The sequence below is a fragment of the Amblyomma mixtum genome, chromosome 1, assembly GCF_055824585.1.
Source record: "Amblyomma mixtum isolate Tamu chromosome 1, ASM5582458v1, whole genome shotgun sequence".
NCBI classification, from domain to species: Eukaryota; Metazoa; Arthropoda; class Arachnida; order Ixodida; family Ixodidae; genus Amblyomma; species Amblyomma mixtum.
Window position 1 is genome coordinate 140,890,238 of NC_143012.1, and position 27,238 is coordinate 140,917,475.

Here is a 27,238-nt window from a genome sequence, read left to right on the forward strand (position 1 = left end):
CTGGTAACAATGGGATGTATGAAGATACAGTGGTTGGTTGAAAGCAACAATTTTATGAGGGTTTTTAAAGCATGTCAGTTTTGTTTTGTTCACGTTTAAAAAAATAAAATTTTGCGAGAACCAGTCAACAACTTCACTTATATCTGTTTGAAATGACTCCACGCCTGTGCGATAATCAGTAGCTTCAAGGGCTAGCGCTGTGTCGTCAGCGTATTGAAAAACGTTTGCCTTAAGCTGTAACAAACCCAAATCGGATACATATATGTTAAAAAGTAGTGGGCCAAGTGTACTTCCCTGAGGTACACCGAATTTAACATTTTTTAAATCTCCATGCGTATTATCAAGCATCACACACTGCAATCTACCTGTAAAATAATTGACAAAAAACTTGTTAAAATGACCGCGGAACCCAAGTGAGCTTAATTTTTCGAGTAGTAGTGTATGGTCTATTGTGTCAAATGCCTTAGTTAAGTCCAGAATTAAGGCTAACACGATGTGATTATTTTCTAGTGCATTGTAAACATAGTCAGAAAATTCTTCAAGAAGTGTAGTCGTACTTCTATTCCTTGTGAAGCCAAACTGCGCATCATTGTTCAAAGAATATTTTTCACAGAATGATTCCATAACATATGCAACATGCTTTTCCATAATATGTGCTATTGATGACAGTATTGCGATCGGCCTATAATTTGTAAAATCACCTTTCTTCCCGTGTTTGTAGATTGGCCTGACAACAGATATCTTAAGTTCTTCGGGGATATCACCAGTTTCGAATATACCATTCAATATGTTCATAAGCACTTCTTTCAAAGCGTCAAAGTTTCTGCAAAGATCTCTCAGACGAATGCCATCATACCCAGGTGGCTTGAACTGCTTCATTCTGCACATAATGCTCCATAGCTCGTCCACTGATATCAGTGGCAGATATGCAGTATGCACACATGTCCGCTTCGGTCGATGTGGTACAGGCCTACTGACAACTATATTCCGCAACTTTTCGGTTGTGTGTATAAACACGTCATTAAATTTTTCACACAACACTTTCACGTTCTCTTTTGGAAAATTCTTTTTTACTGCTTCATCAACGGAAGCCTTTCTCTGTCTACCCATCAGTTCATTGGCAATTTGCCACGTTTTCTTTCCGTCATGTTTGTTCAGTGAAAACTGTCGTGCGTAAAAGGATCTTTTCGCCAGACGCATTTTCGCCGTTACCTGATTCCGCAGAGCGCGATATTCATCTCTTCGAGCTTTATCTTCAGGTTGCTTCCTACATTTTTGCCACGCTTTATCTTTTGCACAGCACAACTGTGCTATCTCATGAGTTATCCACTTCTGATCTGGTCTTCTTATTTTGATGTTAACAGATTTAGTTGACTGTGCATAGACGCTGTGAAAGATTTCAATAGTTTTGCTATATAAGCTGATATGATCTAAGTCTAAAAAGGAACTCCAGTTAACATTGCGAATTAATTGGTCTACTTTTCTGTTATCTAGAACAGAACCTGTAATAATACCTCCATCTGTTGTATGATCCTCAGACAGAATTGCAACCGTCACAAAGTAATGATCAGCTAGTTTTTGCTTGATAACTCCCGAAACATACTGCTGGTTTTGCAAACGAATAATTATGTGGTCAATGCATGACTTGGTAATATTAGCACCTAAGTATTCCTCTCTCGTGCATTCATTAATTACATTCACAAGACCAAATTCTGCCAGCAAATTGAGGTAATCTGCTGTGATACCTTTTGTCTCTTTCATAATGTCTATGTTTAGATCCCCTGCAATGATGAAGTTCTTCTCATTCATATATTTATGAAAAAAAGTATGCAGCTCATCTAGAAATGCACTGGCATTCAGATTTGGTGGCCTGTATATTGCACATAAAGTGTAATCTGTATTTCCTTTGGAAATAGAGAGAGTGACCGCCTCTGCGTGAATAAAGCTGACGTCAATTCTATTCGTCATCCACTCATTTTTTATGAACAGCATAACACCGCCTCCTTTACGGTTTTCACGGCACAATGCGTACTGAGTGTACCCTGCAAATGTAAATGCACATTTTCTCGACACATCTATATTCACCTCTGTGAGAATAATAACATCAAATGGAACCGCAGCAGTCTTTAAAATGAATCCTATTTCATCCCAGTATTTGTTTAAACTTCTGATGTTGACGTGCAGCAAACCGAGTTCATGGTTCAAATCTGCATCTCTCTGTGCAGTTTCAACATGAACGTTCCACTCACTAAATGAGTCAAAGGACGCCATTACGCTAGTTTCTCAAGATCCTTAGCAGAGTTGATACTAATTATCGATGCACCTTCACTTTTTCGGACAAGAATTTTGCCGTTGCTCACCCAGACGAATTTGAACCCTCGATCTTTCGCAAGCTTCTTGCAATCAGCAAGCAGCATTTTTTGAGCTCTGGTCAGGTTCTCATTTATGTAGATTTTTTCTGTTTTCAGCGCGCGCTTTTTCGCCAGCCACATGTCCCGTGTGGCTTGGTCCACGAAGCGAACAATAATCGGCGCAATCTTATCTTTTTGTGCCTTGAGTCGATGCAGCCCTTCTATTTTCTGTCGCTCTGGTGTCTGAACATTCAACTTTTCACTGAGGTCAGTCAGAACTTGGTAAAGGTCCTGATTGGGGGCTTCAGCAATCCCATGTATTTCTACATTTCTGCGCCTTGTGTACTGCTCTGCGCTTTCAACACAATCTTTTAGCCTGGCAATCTCAGTGTCCTTTTCAGTCAATTTTTCATTCAGTTCTTCAGTTGTTTCCTTTAGTTCAGTTATCTCGTTTTCATGACTGGTAATCTTTGACAAGAGTTCGTCGTATTTGGAAGCAAGCATTTCCATTGCTTTTTCTACTGCCTGTGTGGTAGCACTCTGTTTGTCTACCTTGTTTTCAAGCGTTTCTAGTCGGCTCAAAATTTTTGTAAGCTTCTGGCTGAAGCCTTCAATCAGAGTGTTCATAGCGGTTGTCTTGGGAGACGGGGGCCTGCTACTCTGCATTGTCTCATCATTTTCGCTGCTTGATGTATCATCATCAGTACTTTCTGTTTCCCTGCAGTCAACACACTTCCAGGCCGATAAATCGCCTGAACCTATGTTCTTAAGAGCTGATTTAGTTGTACCTGAGCATTTTATGTGGAAAGACTTTTCACAGTTACTGCATGTTAAAAACGTAGTTTTCTTGCCAAAATTATTCGAAGAAGAGAAACACTGCTGAAGAGCCATTGGTGAGTACAAAGAAGGTCACAAAAAAGGTGCAGTCCAGTGGAGTGTACAAGAAAACAACAACAAAAAACAAAACAAAGTGTCGCTTACCTAAGAGCAACAGGACAAGAATTAGCACAACATTCGATGCTCCACCGGACTGCGGAGGGTCGCCTTTCGCTGCTTCCTTTTGTAGTGCTTAAATCCCGTGGTCCATGACGTCAGTTTCCTGTAGGCGGTGACGGCGAAGTTATCTGTCGATGCTTCGGGTGCATCACTTGTACTCTAAGCAATGAGTGCAAAACGGCGGTACGAAAACTTAATATCGAAAAGACCAAATTTAATGTTCCACGGTCTCAGAAGAGAACAGTATAGGGTAGCAAGCAAAGTGTCGGAAGTGGTAAATAAATACATCCAATCAGGACAACTGATGACAGAGAGCCGACTCACGAAGGAGAAATAATCATCATCATTATCATCATCATGAGCCTTCTACGCCCACTGCAGGGCACAGGCCTCTCCCATGTCTCTCCAATTAACCCTGTCTTTTGCCAGTTGCGGCGACCGTGTACCCGCAAACTTCTTAATAAGAGGCCTATCAGTAATATTGAACGGGGTGGAATGCATTCGGTATGCGCTCTGAAGTCATGAGCATAGAAGTAAAACAGTTGCGCTCTCCCACTTCTGCTCTGTGAAGCATAATCTGGAAGGGTGCTAGAACGGCTCGAGACTCAACTGAGGACAACCATAGCTACATCGCAACAGCTATCGGCAAATACAGTGGCAAACGTAGCAGTGGTAATCCAAACACTTAAAGGAAGTGCTGTACTGTGTCTTATTTGCTTTCCCGGTGATAATTTCAGTGGTAATTACAAACCAACTCGCCCAACACGCTGAGTAAATCGAGGGCAGCTTAGAGAACGGTTGAAGGGAAAATGACCAGGCCAACGACCTGAGAAAGGAAAGGAATTAACGTGGGTTAGTGTACAAGTCAGTGATACCATAGCCGAGTGGAAATAGACACGGGTGAGACATGAGAGAGAGAGATACAGAGAAAGGGTTCCGGTTGGTTACCCTGCACTGAGGAAGGGAATGAGGGGATCAAAGAGGGAAGAGAGAAGGAACGGGAAACACAGTCACAACCTGTCAATCAAAGCAGTGTCTCTCAAAAAAGAAAACAGTGCCTTGTAAGCCTTGATGGCAGTCGAGTGTTGTGGCCACGAACTGAGGATCTTGGCCTCTGTGAAAGGGCGAGGATCAAGGCTGTCCAGAGCACAACGCAGCTTATTTCTTTTGGTCACAAAAACAGGGCACTCACCCAAGAGATGAGTGATTGTCTCTTCACAGGCACGGTTTACACAAGAAGGGCTGTCGGCCTTCGCGATCCGGAAAGCATACTGATTAGTGAAGGCAACGCCGAGCCATAGACGGCACAGTAATGTTGCTTCACGACACGCTACATCACATGGAAAAAGGAGACGCAGTCCAGGGTCCAATGCCTTGAGGTAACGGTTGCAGAACTCTCCTGTGTTCCCCGCTGAAAGTGTGACCTGCGGTGCGGAGAAAAGATGCGATGTGGTTTGGTTAAGGGACCGGAGTGGTTACGAACAAAAATGCAGTTTGGGACTTCAGTGGTTGGGCTCAGTGGTTGTGGCGCTCGGCTGCTGACCCGAAAGATGCGGGTTCGGCCCCTGCCGCGGCTGTCGAATTTCGACGGAGGCCCGTGTACTGTACGATGTCAGTGGACGTTAGAGAACCCCCAGGTGGTCGGAATTTAAGGAGTCCTTCACCATGGCGTCCCTCATAGCCTGAGCCGCTTTGGGATGTCGAACCCCCATGAACCGTAAGCAATAAACAGTGAGGTCTCGAGATGAATTTAGGCAATCTCCTTGGATAGGCTGGGAGCAGCTTTTTTTTTCTTTGCACTTACTGGGAGCCGTCGCTCGGCCCAAGCAGGAGAATGATTGTAATTGAATGAGGAAAGGAAGAAATATAAAACTAGACAGGTTAATTAACACTGCCCCATAACCTCGGCTAGTTTTCACCGGAACAGCGCGCACTAAGACACGGACACGAAGGGAGACACGACACACACGAGCGCTGACTTTCAACTGGTGTTTATTGTTTGGACAGCAAACTGCGCTCAGCTAGTTGTCACTAACCCGCAAAGAGAACGAGTCTAAGGTTCAAATTCATCAAGTTTCGTGATTACACTCTAAAAGTAAATGTTTTTGTCAGTCATGCTTCTGTCTAATATGCTTATATAATTATTTTTATTATCACTTTACTTTGTTTTAAGGGGCGCCAAAACTCTTGCGAATCCTAATTCATGAATTCTTCGAGCCCGTCACTAAAGAAGTTACGTCTGGCTTGTTGGAACTTTACTGAGAACCAGCTTTTTAAAGCAGCAAACTGCGCGGTTCTCGTCCTATGCTGCTTCTTAAGTGTTTTCAACTTACGCTTATCATGTATGATTTCTCGGTTCATCCAGGGATTTAAACTGTGCCTAATAGCCTTCATAAGTACGAACTTATATACACAGAACTTTAATGTATCGAAAGATCGTAGCCAACAGCCGTTAACGTCCCTGGTAACTTAGCTAATGTAGCAATCCATATATTAGATGACCGCAACATCATCGGAACGTAGCCATTTCCATGGTTTTATCAGTCGCGTTCTCTGTGTCCTGCAAGGAAAAAAAATATTAGCGGAAATGTCACATCAAGAATAGTACGTTGAATGTTGAAGCACATTATACCAGCTATCCCAGCCTACATTCAGGACACAAATCCCTCCCCCCCCTCTTCCCCCAGACGGCTTGCGCGCGTCAAAGGATGTGTACCTGCGGACTGAACCCCCTGTTCACCTTGATGAGTAAACTCGTTCTATAATCGTGGGCTTAGTACTGAACTACAACTACTTCTGATTTGAGGGAAAACAGTATCTTCAGGCCAACGGCACGGCGATGGGAAGAAAGATGGCACCGGCCCACGCAAACATATTCGTGGCGGCACTGGAAACAGAATTCCTTGATACTCATTCCTTGAAACCCCTCCTTTATAAACGTTTCCTGGAGGATATCCTTTTCATTTGGTTAAGAAGAACTTCTTGTTGGGCGAGTTGGTGCATACTGTTGTAGTACGAATTGCGCACAAAAGACACACACAGGAAAAAAACACACGAGGGAGACTGAAAGAGCGCTATCAACTGGTGTTTATTGGATTCAGTGCCGCTTTATAGGCAGTGTGCACACGTGCCTACAAAGAGGGGAAAGAGAGGATAAGGAGGCAAATCAAACCCTGCGCGACAAACCATCACAAACGCTCCAAAAAATTATTTTCCGCGTTGTACAGTGAAACGGATGTGTCACTCACACAGTTATCAACTCTTGCCTTGATGTGATATGCCTCTAGAAGTTCACGGGAAACTTTATTGCTCCTGCCCAGAAATCTGATACTTTTTAGCAGTGGCTCACAACCGTTGCATGCAATGCAATGAGCAGGCAAATTTGCTCCTTCTCTGTTCCTAATTGAACGCTGATGCTCCCCTGCGCGTTCATTCACGCAACGTCCTGCCTGGCCCATATACACGCGACCACACTGGAGCGGGATAAGATATACAACAAATATACATATATATACAAATTGTGCCGCATGCTTTATCTCGCATACTCTTCGTCGAGCGCCTTCCGCGCTGATTCTTGGGCACAACCCGGCGAGCTTGCGTGGCGCCGAAAACACCACAGGGACGCCATGCCTATTTGCCACTTTTTTATGTTGTGGGCCGCCTTGTGAACATACGGGACGACCGTAGTCTTTCTTCGTGGTAATCGCTCCTCGTTGTTGGCGCGGTTTCCTTTTTTTACCTTCCGAAGAAGGTTCTCGGCCACAGCTGAGATGACCTCGCAGGGGAAGCCGGCTGAAAGCAGCCTTTTTTATCTGATTATAAAAGCTAGTGTGCATTGCATGCGGGCATGGCTTCGTCAGAGAAGATCCCAGGCACGAGCTAACAATGGCTCTCTTTACTATTTTCGAATAGGCAGAGTCATAGGGAAGAAGCCCTTTCTGCGCTCGCGGTGCATTTCATTTGGCCTCATGATGAAGCCAGCCTCTTGATATTCATAGCGAGGTAAAAGCGTTTCATTTTAGAAAAACATAGCGCGAGAAACGAGACACAGAAAAGGTGAAGACAGGACACGAGCGCTTTCTCACGACTGAATTTTTATTGGAAAGGTTATCGGAATATATACTGCTGATATGGAAGAGGGGAAGGAAGAAGGAAATACAAAACAACTCGAAAATGAACAAGACTAGGAGATAAAAGGCCGGCGATGAAAGCACGTACACAACAACATAAAACACGCGCAGAAAAGCGTTTCATCCTTCAATATCGTTCACCAACAGCATCTCCACAATACTTCTAAACTTCTTGGGCGTTCAAACAGAGAAAAAAGGAAGCATGTATGGACAACCCTCTAAAAAAACCCACTGACCGCCAGGAATACCTACATTTTAAGAGCAGCCACCCACGGTACTGGAAGACTGGCATACCGTACTCACAGGCTCACAGATACCGACGGATTTGCTCTGAGCTCGAAGACTTTGACCGCCATGCTGAGAAACTAAAACCAAATCTTTTACTTAAGGAATATCCAGCGTTCATCGTCGATGACGCTATCCTGAAAGCTCGTGGTTTTGACAAGAATAAAATACTAAATCCCCCAAAATCGCATGATACTGAAAGAGCAAGCAACCTCACTCATTCATCTAACTTACCACGTATTTTAACATTATCCAGCAAAGCAGTCACTTGTCTCTCATTTTTGAACAACTACCAAGAGCAGTACACCGGCGCTGGAGGAACCTGAAGGACATTCTAGTTAAGTCCAGAACAACGCCCAACGCAAACCCGAGTCGTGGCTGTCAACCATGCCGTAAGCCACGCTGCACGGTTTGCAGTCATATGCAGATTAGAAGCGCTGCTAAAGGTACATTCTCGGATTTCACCTTCAGGATTACGGACACCCTGGATTGCGACAGCGCAAACGTAATATATATGCTACACTGCGGTGTGTCGGCATAGAGTACACCGGACAACCACAACCACAAGACCCATATCCACGCGCCGCCAAATCTTCCCTTTTCCAAGCATCTGTGCCTAACCCAACATGCATTCCAATAGAATCCGGTCTGAAAAGCCTACATAACTAGAACGCTCTCAACTTCTTCAATGTCTCCTTTTCTATGACCTCTGCATTCTCCAGGTGCCATACGTCCACTTTTATATTTTTATTTGTTGTTTTTAAATGTATTGTAAAGAGGAAGATGGGCAGCGGCGGCAGCCACACCGCCAGCGCAAGGCGTGAGATCGTTGGGTTGATGCCCCGGAGCTCGGACCGCCATTTGGGCTAGCTGTTCTTAGGCTGTTTCCCCGGAAATCTCGCTACAATTTGGTGGAGCTGTGCTGGGTGCAGCCTTTGGCCTGCGTCCTGGAGCTTCGAAGCAGAACCATCGCGTCAACTATGTCAACCGACGCAGGACAGTCATCTTCCCCTTCGCCTACGCCGGTCGTTTGCCCTGGCGCTCTCCGGCAACGGGACCCAGCCATATTTAGCGGGTCCGATGACCACGACGTGGAGGATTGGCTTGCCTCCTACGAGCGGGTAAGCGGCCACAACCGGTGGGACGACGCCATGAAGCTCAACAACGCGGTGTTTTACCTGTCGGACGTGGCCAGCCTATGGCACAGGAACCACGAAGCAGACTTTACCACCTGGTCGGCTTTCAAACGAGCCTTTTCTGACATCTTTGGGCGCCCTGAAGTACGCAAGCTGAGAGCCGAACAGCGGCTGCGAGTGAGAGCCCAGCTTCAGGGAGAATCGTTCACGAGTTATATCGAGGATGCCATCAGCCTCTGTACAAGGGTGGACTCGTCTATGTCCGAGGCGGACCGAATCAAGCATGTCCTGAAAGGCATCGAAGCTGATGCATTTCAGATGCTTTTCGCCCGGAACCTTACCACCGTTGCCGACGTCTTCACCCTGTGTCAGAGCTACGATGAGCTCCGCAAGCAGCGTATTCTGGTACCATCACCTTCCGAGCAGCCTGACTCGCTTTCCAGCCTCACTGTAACGACCTCTCACAGCTCGCTGCTGGACGAAATCAAAGACTTTGTGCGTGAGGAGGTGGCTCGACAGCTGTCACTTCTTCATTGCAGTCAGGGACCTCCCTACAACCTGGCTCCGACCCTCCAAACAGTGATTCGCGAGCAAGTGTCGGGAGCGTTACCACCTGCTCTTCCGCCGGCTCCTGCTGCGGCGCCGCTCACTTACGCCGATGTCGTCCGAAGACCAAGGCCCGAGGCGTCTGTCCGGTTCTATCCTCCGATGCCGCAGCCTACCTTTCCAACCCGGCCACCTCCTTCTCGTGTTAACACCTGGCGCACCCGTGACAACCTCCCCATTTGTTATGCATGTGGTGCCCCTGGTCACGTTGCGCGTCTCTGCCGTTGCCGTGTGCTGCCACCTGTGGATGACCCCAGAACCTACGTTTATGCGGCACCACAGCCCCCACCACGTCCGTCGTCTGTCGAACAGTTTGATGCCTCAGATCGCCGCCCGTATTCTCGCCGCCGTTCGCCATCCCCGCGGCGCCGCTCTGTGTCGCCATTGCGTCCTCATTCCCCTATGCGCCAGGAAAACTAGTTGCCGCAGTTCGCGAGGCAAGAACTGCGTATTCGGCGGCAAGTTCAAGACCTCGTTTATTCCCCGCTAATCTGCTCGATGCTTCTGTGGAGGGCCACACCGCCTTGGCGCTTGTCGATACTGGCGCTGCTGTTTCTGTGATGAATGAGAAACTGTGCCGCAAACTTCGCAAAGTGACGACGCGGTTATCTGGATTTTCGCTTCATACAGCTAATGCGCAGCGAATCTCGCCTTTCGTCGCCTGCACAGCCAGGGTAATCATCCACGGTTCTTTATATACTGTCGAATTTGTCGTTCTCTCATCGTGCTCGCATGACATTATTTTAGGTTGGGACTTCCTCTCCCAACGTGAGGCCCTCATCGACCGTGCTTGTGCCGAGCTCTAACTTCTTCCGTGCAGTGCTGCCTCGCTTGATATATTATCTATTATCTTCGTGTTGCAAACTGTCTGTGGCTGACGACATCGAGATTCCTCAACGCGCATCTGTTCCTGTCCCTGTCTCCTGCCTCACTCCATCTGACGGCGCCTTCGTCTTTACACCATCCGACGTCTTCATCTCTCGACATCGTCTGCCTCTGCCGTTCGCTGTGCTCACGGTTCAAGACGCCTGCAGCCTCATCCCGATCTCGAACCCTTTTCGGAGCCCTTGCATATTTCTCCGTGGCGAATGCCTTGACAATATTCAGCCCGTCGACTCTTTGCTCGAACACGAACGTTGCGCCGAGTCATGTTCTCTTCCTACTAATTCGCTTACTTTGTCCGCATCTCCCGCTTTGGCCACAGACGACGCCTTTGCTGATTCCATCGACGCCAGACTTGCCGCACCGCAACGCGCCCGACTTCTCAACCTACTGAATCAGTTTCGTTCTTCTTTCGACGTCGCTCAAAATCGACTCGGTCGCACGTCTACCGTCACCCACGACGTCGACACCGGAGCCCACTTGCCGCTTTGTCAGCGCCCGTACCGCGTTTCGACAGCCGAACGCCAGATTATCAACACTCAGGTGGACGACATGCTTCAGCGAGGCGTAATTCAACCATCCAGTAGTCCGTGGGCCTCTCCTATCGTTCTGGTAAAAAAAAAAAAAAGATGGCACAATACGATTTTCCGTCGATTATCGGCGCCTTAATAAGATCACCCGTAAAGACGTTTACCCGCTGCCGCGAATCGATGACGCCCTTGACTGCCTCCAGGGCGCGGAATTCTTTTCATCTTTAGACCTGCAATCGGGCTATTGGCAGGTCCCTGTGGCGTAGGCTGATCGTGCCAAGACGGCTTTTGTTACACCAGATGGCCTCTACGAATTTATCGTCATGCCTTTCGGCCTCTGCAACGCCCCAGCGATTTTCGAGCGTATGATGGACTCCATTTTACGCGGCCTCAAGTGAACAACATGCCTGTGCTACTTAGACGACATTGCCGTCTTCGCGCCTGATTTTGAGACGCACCTTCACCGCTTGGAGCACGTGTTGACATGTTTAACTTCCGCGGGGCTCCAACTGAATCTCAAAAAGTGTCGCTTTGGCGCCCGCCAACTGACAATTTTAGGTCACGTCGTCTCTAAGGACGGCGTGCTTCCTGACCCAGCCAAACTTCGTGCCGTCGCTGAGTTCCCCAAGCCGTCGACTCTGAAGGAACTTCGCACCTTTCTCGGCCTATGTTCTTACTTCCGACGTTCCGTCCGAAATTTTGGCTCTATCACCGCGCCACTTACGAACCTTCTGCGGGGCGCCAACGACCTGTCCGGTTGGTCACCTGACTGCGACGACGCCTTCATCACCTTACGACGGCCGCTCACAGCGCCTCCCATTTTGCGCCACTTCGACCCTACTGCTCCCACCGAAATCCACAGCGATGCCAGCGGCGTTGGCCTCGGTGCTGTCCTTGCGCAACGTAAACCCGGATTTCCCGAGCATGTCGTTGCTTACGCGAGCCGTGCACTGACAAAGCCGGAATCCAACTACTCAGTCACTGAGAAAGAAACTCCAGTAAAACTTCCTGTTGGGCGAGTTGGTAGTTCATCGAATTAAAAATGTGATAGCGCAAACAAAGACGCGGACAAGTTTTTGCTTTTTTGTCATTTTCTCTCACGATCCTTCTGGATATAAAACGTGTGGCTTTCGACGAATAAATTCAGTTGACAGTTAGCGCTTGTGTGTGTGTTTCGTCTCTCTTGTCCGTGTCTTTGTTTGTGCTATAACATTTCTAATTCAAGATGAGAAAGAATGCTTGGTTATTGTTTGGGCGATCGGAAAGTTTCGCCCTTACGTTTACGGCCGCCCTTTCGACATTGTCACGGACCATCATTCCCTGTGTTGGCTGGCCTCCTTAAAAGACCCTACAGGCCGCCTCGCTCGCTGGGCCCTACGTCTACAGGAGTACGATATCCGTGTCGTCTATCGCTCCGGCCGAAAACACAACGACGCCGACGCTTTGTCCCGCTCTCCACTGCCGCCTGACGCTGGCTGCCACACGCCAGCCGGTTGCGCTTCGCTGTCGATTCCAACAGATACCATGGACAGCGAGCAACAAAAGGTCCCCTGGATGTCTGCGCTTCTACGTTTTCTCGCCAATTCCTCGGCGGCACCTGTGGCTCGTGCCCTACGCCGCCAGGCTGCTCACTTCGCCATTTGTGCTGGTCTCCTGTACCGCCGCAACTACGTCTCTACCGGCCGGAAGTGGTTGCTTGTCGTCCCTGCCCATTTACGGTCAACATTCTGCGCCCTGTTTCACAATGACCCGCAGTCTGCTTATGCCGGTGCCTTTAAAACATACACGCGACTCCGTCTCCGCTATTATTGGCGCGGTATGTTCGCCTACGTCCGCAAGTACGTCCGCTCGTGCCCTGACTGTCAACGTCGGAAGCTCGCTCCTCATCATTCAGTCGGCCTGATGCAGCCTCTCACTTGCCCTTCCCGTCCTTTTGACCGAGTAGGGATTGACCTCTACGGCCCGCTTCCTTATACTGCTGCTGGCAACCGCTGGGTTATTGTAGCCGTGGACCACCTCACGCGTTACGCCGAAACCGCGGCTCTTCCTGCTGCTACGGCACCCCACGTTGCCTCTTTAATCCTGCATCACTTCTTTCTTCGCCATGGAGCGCCCCGCGAACTGCTGAGTGACCATGGACGCGTCTTTCTGTCCGAGGTCGTGGAGTCCCTTCTGGAGTGGGTGCGGCAGCAATGCCAAGATGCTTCGCTCAAACCCGTTCTTGTTTGCAACCCAGGTTTCGCTTCGTTTGCTGCTGGCTTTTTCCGGACCTTCTTCGACGACTTCTGGAAGAAATTCTACGACGGAATTGTTCCGGCTGCCTGTGATCCCGGGTTATGACTGGGACTTTCATCAAATACCAGATGGAACCAACGGCTACGCCCCCCCGAAGAGGGCAACGCTATCTGTGGGATCGACCGTGACGTCACGAGATGGCTACTTAAGGAACTGTTTCTGCGTCGGAACCTTCAGTGGGTGCGGCAGCAATGCCAAGATGCTTCGCTCAAACCCGTTCTTGTTTGCAACCCAGGTTTCGCTTGGTTTGCTGCTGGCTTTTTCCGGACCTTCTTCGACGACTTCTACAAGAAATTCTACGACGGAATTGTTCCGGCTGCCTGTGATCCCGGGTTATGACTGGGACTTTCATCAAATACCAGATGGAACCGACGGCTACGCCCCCCCCCCCCCCCCCCCCCCCCCCGAAGAGTGCAACGCTATCTGTGGGATTGACCGTGACGTCACGAGATGGCTACTTAAGGAACTGTTTCTGCGTCGGAACCTTCAGTGGGTGCGGCAGCAATGCCAAGATGCTTCGCTCAAACCTGTTATTGTTTGCAACCCAGGTGAGAAAGCGCTTTGGCAAATCATTTCGCAGCAACAATGTCTGCCTTCTTGTGCTGCCGTGCCCACACCTTTTGCTTGACTGGTTTTGTGATCTGTTAGTTTCTTTGCGATTTCTGCTGGTGCTAGCAGGGGATGTCGAGACTAATCCTGGGCCCGACGATACAACACTCATCGAGCAACTTAAAGCAATTGCGAAAGACATCCAAGAGATAAAGAATGAAAAAGCGATCACCAATCAAAAGCTAGGCGCGATAGACAAAAAGCTAGAAAAATAGGAATAATAGAAAAACACTCATCAGAATGCGTAGATAGAGTTGACAACCTCGAACAACTGGTTCTGTCCTTGACTAAAAAAGTCGACGAATTAGAAAACAGAAGCCGCAGATCTAACCTTATCGTGTATGGTATTACAGAACACGAAAATGAAACTCATCAAGATCTGTGGAATGCTGTCGAGAAAACAATCTTTGAAGATAAGTTAGGAATAAAAACGGCTGATTTCGAAAGAATTCACCGCCACGGCCGAAAGCAAGAGACTGATAATCCCAAGCCCAGACCTGTCATTATGAAGTTACTCGACTATCGCGATAAAGCCAACATACTTAGCAATTGTAAGAAGCTAAAAGGCTCAGAATACTCAGTGAGTGAGGACTTTTCGCGAACAGTAAGGGACATCAGAAAGAAACTATGGGAAAGAACGAAAGTTCATAGGGACCGGAAAGAGAAAGTATTTCTTATGACAAAGTCAAAATAAATAACCGCTTGTACATCTGGGACGAACAAACCAATGACATAGTGGAAGCTGCAAAGAACGAAGAATTGGACGAGGGACCAGCCAAGCGGATTCGAAACCGCCGTCGGCCGTAACTGTTCTCAATGTTAACGCGCGCAGCCTTGTGAACAAAATTGAACAGTTAGAGGCCGTCCTTATCGCCCACGCGCCTGATATCTGCCTGACTGAGACATGGCTGCACGCTGACATTGAAAACCACGAACTGGTTCCCCCAGGCTATACCATCGTGCGAAAGGATAGAGCATCTAGAGGCGGCGGTGTTGCTTTGCTCCTGAAACAAGGCATAAGCTACTCAGTAATGCCAGATGTCCCAGGTGTGGAAGCGGTCTGGTGTAAGATCCAGGCAGGACGGAGCCATGTCTGTGTCGGTGCAGTGTACAGACCCCCCTAGGCTGAGGTATCTTATCTTGAACAGCTTCTAGACTATATGCGCACGCATATGGTGGGAAGTGCCACAATAATGGCAGGAGACTAACTTGCCGGACGTGAACTGGACCTCTTTGAGCCCATAAAACGTTACGAACAACATCTTGCTCAGTTTTCTGTTTATCTTCAACCTGACCCAAATAGTTTCCAAGCCTACTCGTGTGCAGGGCACTTCAAGTTCTATATTAGATCTTATTTTCGTCAGTGACTACTTCTTAAAAGGAAGGATTAATGTCGATATACTTGAAGGTTTATCTTACCATGATATGGTTCTGTGCACGCTTTCAATTACAAATCAAATTCGCCAACCCAGCACTAGGAAGCGCGTGTACGCATTTAACAAAGCAGATAATGATGCCATAATGACTTACCTTGCCCACGAGTACTACGATTTCTATGAACTCTTTACAGAAGGCTCTGCTAGCATAGATGAAATCTGGTTGCAGTTCAAAGCCCATGTAATGCACTGTTTGAGGCAATTTGTACCGCAGGTAAAAAAGACTATAAATAAACACAATCCTTGGATTACACGTGAAGTGATCCATTTAAAACACAGAATTAAAAGGTTAGGGCAATCTAATAAATTACGCCCAGTTCCAGACTACCACAAGAAAGTGAATTCATTAAACATACAAATAAAGGAACAAACAGCAGCAGCCAAACAACGCTTTTGCAGTACAACGCTGAACAATTTTATCAAAGATTCGCCCCAGAAATTCTGGCGTTATATTAGCCACAAAGATAACCCCCGAGAACCGTTGTCACCGACGGAAGGAAGGAAGCAAGCTGAAGCGTTCAATGTCTTCTTCCATTCCGTATTTACTCCTGATAATGGCACGATGCAAGATTACAGGCCAGAAACATTGCAGCAAAATGATGCATTAGGTGCACCAGTCATAAATGAAGCAGGACTGTTCTCGCTGCTGTTAAATTTAGATGACAAAAAGTGCAGTGGCCCAGACGGTATCCCTAATTGCTTTCTTAAACGTTATGCGGAGCCTATAAGCAAATATTTATGTCTAATTTACAATATATCCATCAGTGAACAATGCCTCCCAGCGGATTGGAAAATTGCAAAAATAGTGCCTATCTTCAAGTCCGGAGATATTTCTTGCCAATCAAATTATAGGCCCATTTCTCGGACGTGTACTTGCTGCAAAATTTTAGAACATATCATTTTAAAATTTATTACGCAGTTTGTCGAAGAAAATAACATTCTTCACCCTCACCAGCATGGCTTCAGAAGTGGTCTGTCTACTGTCACCCAACTTGTTGAGATTCTACATGATTTCGCTAAAGCAATTAATGACCAAACACAAATAGACGTAATTTACCTGGACTTTTCAAAAGCCTTTGACCGTGTCTGCCATGCAAAATTGCTTCTTAACCTCAAATATATTCTAGGGGATGGGCCAGTTGTGAAATGGATTCGCTGCTACTTATCTGACCGCCGCCAGTTTGTTCAAATTCGGCGCCCATACTTCCCGAACAATGCCAGTCCTCTCGGGTGTACCACAAGGCTCCGTTTTAGCGCCTATCCTGTTCCTCTTGTTTGTAAACGACATAGCTAGTCAGGTGGATTCCAAGATAAGACTATTCGCAGATGACTGCATCCTGCATAGAGAAGTTCTGAACCGGCAAGACCAAATTGTTTTTAACAAGGATTTTGGTTTGATAGCCCAATGGTGCACGGACTGGCAAATGGCCATAAACCTTAGCAAAACAGTGTCAATGCCTATAACAAAAAAGAAATCTAAGCTTTGTTTTCCGTGCGGATGTAACAGTACGATCCTCAAAACAGTCACTGAGTATAAGTACTTGGGCGTCGTGGTCTCATCAGATATTGGTTGGTCAGCTCATGTAGACTATGTGGCAAACAAAGCGATGCGGAAGTTAATGTATCTAAAACGGGCCCTGCGGTATTCTACGAGGGAAGCCAAACTTTTGGCTTATGTGATGTGTATTCTCCCGATCTTGGAATATGCGAACGTGGCATGGTTTTCGTTTGCCCAAAATCAAATATCTACGCTCGAAGCTGTCCAGTGGAAGGCCGCACGTTTTATCTGCAACAGATACCTGCGCGCCGACTCACCCACGCAGATGCTGACCGAGATTGGGCTTCATACACTAACCAGCCGTGCGCTACTACAACGTCTGAAATTTTTGTACCTTATCTTGCTTAACATGAGTAACGTAAATCCTGATACCTACATTTCTTTCAATACTTGCAGAGAAACCCGTCATAAGCATCAATTCACACTCCAAGAATATTTTTGTGCCAATACCTACAGTTTTTCGTTTTTCCCGCGAGCTGTGCGTGAGTGGAATTCTTTAGATCAGAGTGTGGTCTCGTAGTCTTCAATTGACAAATTTGTTGAACTTGCTAGCATTTCTGTACTGTCAACAACGCGGATGTAATGTCATCACTTATGTGTCTTCCTTTTGCTTTTTATGTATAAATGTAAATCTGTGATAACGTCAGTGCATGAATGACGGTATCCTAAGTGTTTTTTTTTATGTGCTTGCCTCTTTTTTGTTGTAGTGTCTTCGCGTACTCTTGTGTACAAACGTGTGTATGGTTCTATGAGCAAATGTATACGGGCACTTAATCCACTCCTGTAAAAATCTCTAAAAGGATTGACAGTATCTCCAAATAAATAAAAAAAAGTGTAAGATCACTCACCACACCGCCACGGCCTACCATCCTCAGACTAATGATTTGACGGAACGGTTTAACCGCACCTTGGGCGATATGCTGTCGATGTAAGTGTCCTCCGACCATTCCGACTGGGACAAGATCCTGCCGTTCATCACCTACGCATACAACACCGCCACGCAGACCACCACCGGCTTCTCGCCGTTTTTTCTTCTCTACGGACGAGAACCTTCCTCACCGCTCGATACTGTACTTCCTACCGGCCTGACCAGTCTGAGTGCACCACCATTTCGGAGGCTTCCAAGCATGCCGAGGAGTGCCGTCAGCTCGCTCGGTCGTTAACGTCCGGCGAGCAGGGGCGTCAAAAATTCCTCTTCGACACCACCCACACTGCTGACAGTTCTCTACCCGGCTCTCTCGTGTGGCTTCGCGTGCCGTCTACCACACCCGGCCTCTGCTCCAAACTTCTCCCCGTGACACCCGCCACAGATCAACGCCGACGTAGCCGCGAAACTGTTCATGTGTCACGCCTGAAGCCGTACTATGACTCGTGTGCACTCTTGTCTCCCTGACTCGCCAGGATGGCTTCGCTTTCAGCCGGGGGCGATTGTAAAGAGGAAGTTGGGCAGCGGCGGCAGCCACACCGCCAGCGCAAGGCGCGAGATCGTTGGGTTGATGCCCCGGAGCTCGGACCGCCATTTTGGCTAGCTGTTCTTAGGCTGTTTCCCCGGAAATCTCGCTACAGTATCTATACTTTAGATCCCCCCCCCCTCCCCCCTCCTTTTGGCCCCTTCTTCTGAAGGGCCACTTTGTACTGCGTATGCCTTCGCGACGGGACGCACGAAGGAAATGGCTACTGAGGAATAGCCGCCGCGGCACTCGGCTGCGGGATCGGGCTGCCGCACGGCGTCTGGCCGGCCGCCCTGCCTCCCTCGTCCGCGGCGCAGCGCTTCCGCCTTGCCGATCACTGGATCGTCTTGAGGAGCTCAAAATGTTTTGGTCTAACTCGTAACTCACGTTACAACGGTCCTGAAAACCTGCACCGCTGGGGAGTGGTCCGTTCTGCGATGTAGTGTACATCTGCATGCGCGCACTGTCTTTTTGTTTTGCTTTGTACTTTCCCTGTTAGGATATCGTTTTTATTATTTCTCCCGGGTCTGCCACCCACACCGAAGGAAGCTACTCGGGACAATATTTCTGGCTGGCGGCTCCTGAGAAGCAACTCGTTCCCTCCCCATCTATCGCTATAGCTCTGTTACTTCCGCTGCTGCCGCTGTTTTCCTATTCGTGTTTTGTGTTTGTTTGTTCTTATTTTTTACCCCCTGGCCTTCGTAACACGCTCCTCCTCTTTCCTCTAAATGGACTGGAACACTCTCGCGTCTTACACTGGCTTTGGTTCCCCTCCCTCTAATGGGAGAGAGTGATTTCACCTCTCCCTTTGCGTACGGTGCCTTGAATATGCGAACCTGTCTTCATTCGTCTGTACACCCTGATGAAGGACGGTCCTCCGTCCGAAACTGTTGGCAATAAACGAAGATAATCGCAATGTTGTGGAACATCCACAATAACCAAGGAGCATGTGGGAGCTCCTTTTTTTTAAATTTGCGGTGTTCGGCTATAGAGATTATTAGTGAATATTTTACTGCTTAGAGATAAATGATTAGAAAATCAGAAGAAAAACAACGATATATCGCCTGTGGGAACCGGACCCGCGGCCACCGAGTTACGCATCCGGTGCTCTGCCAACTGAACTACGGCGACGGCTGTCACATATTTTGCTTTCGGGGGAATTTGTTTACATGTGACGTAACCAAGAGTGTTCACCAGCGCCACCCACGTTCATCAGCAGCGGGCGGAATGCGTCCTGTATTACCGCTGGTGTGACGTGACGGCATCGAACGGCGAGAGTGGAAGCTATATGAGAACCCTCGTATGCTTCCTATGGCATCAAGGCTGCCAGAACCAAGGTCCTCATTAAGCAATTAAGCAGACAGGGGGAGAGAAATGAGGGTCTCGTTAAACATATGAGAGAAGCCAACAGCCACAGAAACGAACGAGCATAGGGGAGCTCCTTTTTATTAATATGTTGTGTAGTAGTAGTAGTAGAAGACGTTTATTCGGCCAAAATTTACAGGCCGAGCATGTCGACCGCCTGGGCGACCAGAAGTCGCTGTTCTTCCTCCCCTTCAGCGCCAAGCCAGTCGAGCCAGGTGGTGATGGATAAAGAAGGTGGGGGGTAGGAACCCGACTGCTGAGCAGCCGGGCAATAGAAGAGGCAATGGGCAAGGTCCGCATAGATACAGGGGCAGTTGGGACAGGAAGGGTCCGATCGATAGCGATAGAGAAAGAGGCGAGACGGGGTGATGATTGCATTCATTTGAACGTGCCGAAGAAGGCGAGCCTCCGGCACTGTGAGTGATGGATGAGGGGGAGGGTAAAGGCGTTTGTCGAGGCGGAGCTCGAGGTAGACCTCTTTTATGGTGCGGCGAAGGGTGAGTCTCCCACCGTCCTCCGAGGGCTTGGGCCAGGGGATCAACGGTGCCCGGAAAAGTGTGTCACGGGCGAGCTGATGAGCCAGCTCATTGCCGTCAATCCCTGAATGCCCAGGGACCCAGCGGAGGAAAACGATGGAAGGCTGCAATGCGGAGACAGCTCGTTCGACCTCCTGTTGAAGAGAAGGGGTTAGGGTGCGTTTCTGTATGTGGTGTATAGCGGCTTGTGAGTCTGAATAGACTGTGTACTCTTGAAGAGAGGGAAGGAGGGCAAATGACTGGAGTGCATGCGCAATGGCGAGGACCTCGAGGGACAATGCATCTGGAGGGCGTAGAAACGGCCCGCTGGTGTGAGTTTCAGGAGCGGGGAGGTGGGGGTGGTACAGGGCGTAGCCGCAGGAACCTCGAGGAGCCACGAAGGAGGCATCCGTGTAAGCTACACCCTGGGTATCAAAGAGAGGGGAATGGTGCTGTGCGGCCGCATGACGACGGCCGGCGTGGAGAACGGGGGACATGTTGGACGGAAGGGGGAGGATGCGAAGATTGGGAGCCGGGGTGGGAATAGGAGAGGTAATCGGGGCGCAGGGAAGGGGCGAGATACCCGCTTGAGTCAGTAACCACTGACCCTGACGGGTAAGGGAAAGCCGGGCAATCTGCGAGTCATGATGGAGAGAGAGCAGAGAACGGAGAGGATGAAAGAGGCCTGTTGCAAAGATCTTTGCAGTAGAGGTAGTGATAGGGAGGTTGAGAGCTGCCTTGTAGAGGCCCACAAGGGCAGTCTCAAGAGCGTTAAGTTGAGTCTGATTGAAGGAAACGTAGGGTGCAAAGTATAAGACCTTGTTGAGGGCCAGCGCGTGGGCAACTCGGCACGCATGAGCCTCGTGGAGACCTGAGCGCCGAGTGACCACGCGCCGCAGGAGGTGAGTTACGGAGTGGCAGGTGGTGACAGCACGGTGGAGGGCTTGCACGTTCTTGGCTGCATGCAAAGGAAAGCCAAGAACTTTGCACTGCTTGACGACAGGAATGGGAGAGCCAGAAAGGTAGAGAGAGACGAATTGGTTGTGTGAGCGCTGGTATGAGGAATGGTTGAGGAGAAGGAGCTCGGATTTTTCAGGAGCAGGAGAGAGGCCAGCAGTGGTGAGAAAGGAGTCGATGAGATCTAGGCCACGTTGCAGGGTGTCCTGTACGTGACCGGGAGAGCCAGACGAACACCAGAGAGTGATGTCATCGGCGTAAAATATATGATGCAGGTCGGGAATTTCAGCTAGCTGGGAGGCGAGAGGGGCCATAGCAAGATTGAAAAGGGTAGGAGAGAGAACAGCACCTTGAGGAGTGCCTCGGGTGAGGTTATGGGGGTCGGACAGATAGGTGTCGACTCGAAAGCGAGCGACACGTTTAGAGAGGAATGAGCGGATATAACAGTACATGCGGGAGCCACAGTCTAGGGAGGCGAGTTGGGAAAGGATGTGGTCATGGCAAACACCGTCGAAGGCCTTGCGAACATCGACGGTCACAAGTGCGTGAATTTGAGTGGGGGTAGGTGACAGAAACGTGTGCTGGAGAACCAGAAACATGTCCTGTGCACAGACGTGGCGTCGGAAGCCGATGAGAGAATGAGGAAAGAACTCCCTCGTCTCGAGAAAATTAGAGAGGCGAGTCAGGGCCATTCGCTCAAGGGTCTTACCAACACATGATGTCAGGGAGATTGGGCGGAGGTTAGAGAGAGAGGGAGGCTTGCCCGGCTTTGGAATCATAGAAATGAGGGAGGAGGTCCAGGAGCTGGGCAGGCAGCCGCTGTCCCATGCATCATTGTAGGTTTTAAGGAGGAATTCTTTGGCGCAGTCAGGAAGGTTGCGAAGTGTGGTGTATGTAATGGCATCCTCACCGGGAGCCGAGCGTGTAGCATTAGCAGCCAGAGCCGATTCGAGCTCCCGGAGAGTGAAGGATTGGTCCAGATCGGGGTTAGGTCCACCGCAGTACACCGGGTAGGAGGGTGCCAGAGGGGGCGGGAGATAGAGAGAGGCGAGCTGATCGAAAACATCGGAGGGAGTTCCTTGAGTGAGGGCTTTAGCTAGAGTGGGAGCAAGGGCAGGTTTAGTGCCAAGGAGGGATTTGAAGAGAGACCATGGGGATCGCGAGTGCAATGCAGAGTCAAGACGGTCACAAAGAGCACTCCAACGAGAGTGCTCGAGTGAGGCGCAGTGGGCGACGATCTCGGCCCGCAGAGCAGTGATCCGGGAAGAAAGTTGGGCATTGTGGGGTTGGCAGCGGAAGGAGCGTTGAAGACGTTTACGGCGACGCCATAAACGGAGTAGGTGAGGATCTGGGTCTGGGACTGGGTGACAAGAGCGAACACGACGGCTACTGGCGTGAGCGCTGCAGTGATGCGCGACGTCCAGTCGTCGTAGGATTGAAAGGAGTCAGAGGCGAGATTAGCGCGGAAGGCATTCCAGTCAGTATGAGTGACCGGATGACATCGAGGGATGTGGGAGAGAGAGGTGGAAATGTGGACAAGATAGTGGTCACTGAGAAGAGTTTCGGCTGTCACTTGCCAGTGAAATGAAAGTGAACCCCGAGAGAAAGTGAGATCGGGTGTCGTGGGGCGCTGTGAGGCAGTGCCCGCTCGAGTAGGGGAGCCAGGAGTATTGAGAAGGGTGAGGTGGCGTTCCTGGGCCAGACAGTGGAGGAGGCGGCCGGGTTTGAGGGTTTGAGGGTAGCCCCAGAGTGTGTGAGGGGCATTAAAGTCGCCACCAAAGAGGAGATGGGAGTTAGAAGGAAGAGAGTGAAGGAACTTGCCCAGGGCGGAAAATAAAGAGGAGGTTGATCAATGGAGATAGTCGAGTTTCCCTTCAAGTGGAGGTGTGAGGAAACATTTGAAGATGATGAAATCGGATTTCTTGATGGATTCATGGTTCGGACTCGCAAACAATCGCATTACTCGACGGCGGGACAAGAAGGTTAACTATTTATTAACACATGAATAAACGAGAAGAAACAAGCAAGGAGAAAAGTATTTACAACATAACCGTTGATTACACAAAATCAGCCCCCACTCAACCGAGAGGGTTCCGTTTTAAGCCTTCTGTCTCTGCCCTTGGAGGGGACAACGACCAAAAATAAAACAGGCAACACTTCTCACCAATCGATGCTTAGGGAAAGGACAATAAAGTTTCCGTCATCCAATCAAAGACTGGGGAAAGGATGTTAGCTAATAAATTACTTGGGAAAGGAAAGGTTCCGAGCGCGCCTACAAACAGCACTGAACTCGCTGCGTTCCGAACCTTTGCCTTCCTCTTCGTTTCCCTCTCCGCGCACGTGCATACGGGACACACGTGTGCCACGGGAACAATCACTGAAGGTTCCTTAAAAACAAGAAAAGCTGTCGCTGAGGGGTCCAGCGTCCATTGGCAACTACAGCCTAGCTATGGGCCTCTTCTCAGTATCAGACGCTCATAGACCCATCGGCGCCGCATCGCACACCGATCGTCCACCGTACACCTGCGTCCTCACAGTAATCCGCAGGGACGCGAGAAGGTTAAAAAAATATCCACTGGCCACAAACACGACGACTGCAGGCATTGAAACACTGCACTGTAGAAAGCTGCGCGCTAGAAAGTATCTGTGGTGGGGAGGCAAGACGGAGACAGAACGAGCGTACTGGCGACGGTGCCGCCAGCTCTACCCGGCACCTGCCAAGGGGCTGAGTAAGGCGGAGGAGCGAACTCTGCGGCGCCTGCAGACAGGAACCCTTCTCTGTCCTGCCATAGCAAAACACTTCGATCAGAACACAGATGGGCGCTGCCCGCACTGTGGAGAGATCTGCGATATCTTTCACATGGTGTGGGCATGTACTCAGAATCCTCACCTTCCCCTTCCCCCACCCCCACCCGAGAGGCATGGGAGACTGCCCTCCTCAACTGCTCCACGCTGGAGTCCCAAAGGGCTCTAGTAAAGCGGGCGCGAGACGGGGCCTCGTCGTGCGGTGTCCCGGACTAAGGATACCGACCATGCAGCAGGGTTTTATAACCCTCCAGCTCTCTTTGAATAATAAACTTTTTCACCACCACCACCAGCAACAATAGAGCAGCCACCGCGTCTCCGGGGTGCGTTCGCGGCAAGATGAATTCTGTAACTGTGCTGGGCGCTGGATGACACATCGGAAAGTTCAGCGAACTTCACAGAGATGATCAGTGAATATTTTTTCGATTAAAGATAATTTATTAGAAGTGCAGAAGAAGAAAAAACCATATGCGTACGGTTCGGCTCCCACCTGCGGCATATTATATTGTTACCAGACAGCAAGCCAAGGAAAAGAACTTCATGATGACAGATGAAACAGATGAAATACGATTTTTAATGCATGCAGGCCTAGTGCGAGCGCTCCGTCCAGCGCCACTCCCGCTTCTCCGTAACAATATATATGTACAGGCGCGGCCATAAGTAAACAGAGCACGTTATTGCGTTCGAAGTGCAATCCCGCTTTCTCCATTGGTAATGAAGAAGCGTTCTTTGTCTAAAAGAAAGCCGACCAACCTGCGCTACCAGCATGCGCGTACCACTGCTGGAAATTTCAATTAGGTAACGCGTAAAAAATATTCTAAGAGAGTTGCGTGCTCCGTTTACTTTTGCCCGCGCCTGTACATTGTTGTGAGGCATCTGAAGCCCGCAGGTTTTATTTAAGCGCCGTGGGTGGGCACGAGCCCGTACAGTGCTGAACTAGTTGGCAGGATTGATATAGGCAAGAAATTTCCCGCGCCTGTTTGGGAAATGCAAACTGCTTTGTAATTCCATATACTACGTGAATAATATCAAGGATCTTCGATAAAGCAGCTCTAATACTAGTCAAAATTAAGCTCAAAGACTATTGTGTACTGCCCTGCTCACTTTTGCACCTGAGTGTCCGCGCAGGTTCATACAACTGCTAAACCGTTCTGAAGGTATTGAGTCTGTCATTTTCTTGCCCTCTCTCTGTAGTTTCTCTCCGAGGTTTGCAAGTTGCCCCGACAATTAACGTTTTTTTTTCGATTTGCAGTTTCTACTTTCATCACGTGAAAACCGACGCTTTGTGCTACTTCTGTCCGATGCCCTGAAGTCGGCCACGTCGCTGACCAGCCTGCGCCTTTGTGGATGCGAGCTGAGCGCCGAGGCCACGTCGAATGCCTTCGCTGCCATCCAGCACCTGCTGACGCAGCAGCTCGTCGAACTGGCGCTGGACAAAGTCGTTGTCGTCCTGACATCGCGGGCACCGCTGGATGCCTTGACAGAGAGCCTGTCGAAAACGGAGACTCTTAAGCTGCTGAAGATTGTAGAAGTGGACGTCGCCATGAAAGTAAGGTTTGGTTTATTGCAGTAATATTGCAGTAATATTGGGGTTTAACGTCCCGAAGCAACATAGGCTATGGGGGACGCCGTAGTGAAGGACTCCGGAAATTTCGACCAACTGATGTTTTTTAACGTGCACTGACATCGAACAGCACACGAGCCTCTAAATTTCGCCTTCATCGAAATTCAGCCACCGCGGCCGGAATCGAACGCGCGTCTTTCGGGTCAGCAGCCGAGCGCCCTAACCACTGAGCCACCGCGGCGGGTCACCTGCAGTGGCGCTTATTACTCTTTCTGTAATCTGTTGCCGTTCACTAATAGGCTGCTGCAAACGACCGAACACCTTTCGTTTTAAAGTGCCCTATTATGTAAGGGCTCTGACAACGAGTTCTACATGAGCCGAGCGTCGTGTGGACAGCACGCTCTGCCAATGTTCAGTAGGACGGTTTGTCAGGGTCATGGAAGGGACGTGGTGTAGAAAGGGCTGTGGGGATGGACTTTATTGCCGCGCAGATATTTTCCGCAGCAGCTTCAGAACATGATTTCCTGACACTGAAAGGAGAAGAAATGTTGGAGAGCTTTAAAGACGAGAACGTGACTGACGTCAAACGCATCAAAACCCGCAAAGGCCCGTGTACCTTGTGATCTCAGTCCACGTTAAAGAACCCCTGGTGGTCAAAATTTCCAGATCCTTTCACTACGGCGTCCCTCGTAGCCTGCGTCGCTTTGGGACGTTAAAACCCCATAAACCATAATCCATAAACGCGAGGAAAGCTCCTGCTCACAGAAACAAACAAAATTCACCGATGTGGTACGACGGGGCGGGGAACCACACCGGCCTGCTGTTCTTTCCCAGGCCACACGCAGTTAGCCTGTGGCAGGGCCATCCGCGCCCCCGGCAGATGCAGCAAAGGCTGTCCAGCCACCTATGACAACCGGCTCGCCGGCGCCTGGGTCGACAGCCCGCAACGCTTCTCCCAGTCGGGACAGGCTTATAACTCGTTCAGCAGTACCTACTCTGCGGTCCTCTATCACCTCTACGGAGGCAATGGACACAACGCCAAATCTGCCACCGCTTCAGGGGAGGCGTAGCTCTGTTGACCGAAAAAGAAAAAATCCAACAACCGACCTGTGTTTTTAGTTACACCTACTAATTTAACGTGACTTTTTAATCCACTAGAATTGTCGTCGATTTAACAAAATACAGCGATATAAAAGGCACTCTGAACTTGCTTTCTACGGTCGCCCTATGTCTGCAAGAGAGCAACATGGGACCTCTACAAAAAATATTTTAAAGAATTATTAAGTCTTTCGGTGTGTCAGAGCAACCGCCGCTTAGGCTGTCTGGAGGGGCTGCTATTGTGGTCCTAACACGAAATATGAAGCCGTGGCAATCGCCCTACTTCATTTTAAAACAATAACACTACTCTCGGTATATCTTCAGCCACATCTATCCGTAACACTACACGATATAGAAGCACGTTTCGAACAGCTGCCAGAGCCGTATCTTGTAGTAGGGGAATTTAATGTACACTTCTCTTTTTGGTGTAGGGAAGAAATGGACGCCAGAGGTCGTATTTTAGAAGATTGTGTTCTCTGGAATAAAGTGTGCCTACGTAATGCGGGAAAGCGGACTTATTGCTCTCCAAGCACTGGAAAAATAAGCTGCTTGGATTTATCTTTTAGTTCGCCATCTGTATTCAACAATATTAAGTGGGATAGTCTAGATTTGCCCGTACGGAAGTGATTTTTTGCCTGTGAGTGTGAGCCTTTCATCCTCACCATCAAT

The 27,238-nt window shown here is 49.1% G+C and overlaps 2 pseudogenes; both read left to right on the plus strand.

Annotated features, from left to right (window-relative positions):
- Window positions 1–27,238, plus strand: part of LOC149367761 (uncharacterized) — a 125,397-nt pseudogene that overhangs the window by 5,245 nt on the left and 92,914 nt on the right.
- On the plus strand, window positions 9,157–14,627 carry LOC149367762 (uncharacterized; annotated as a pseudogene).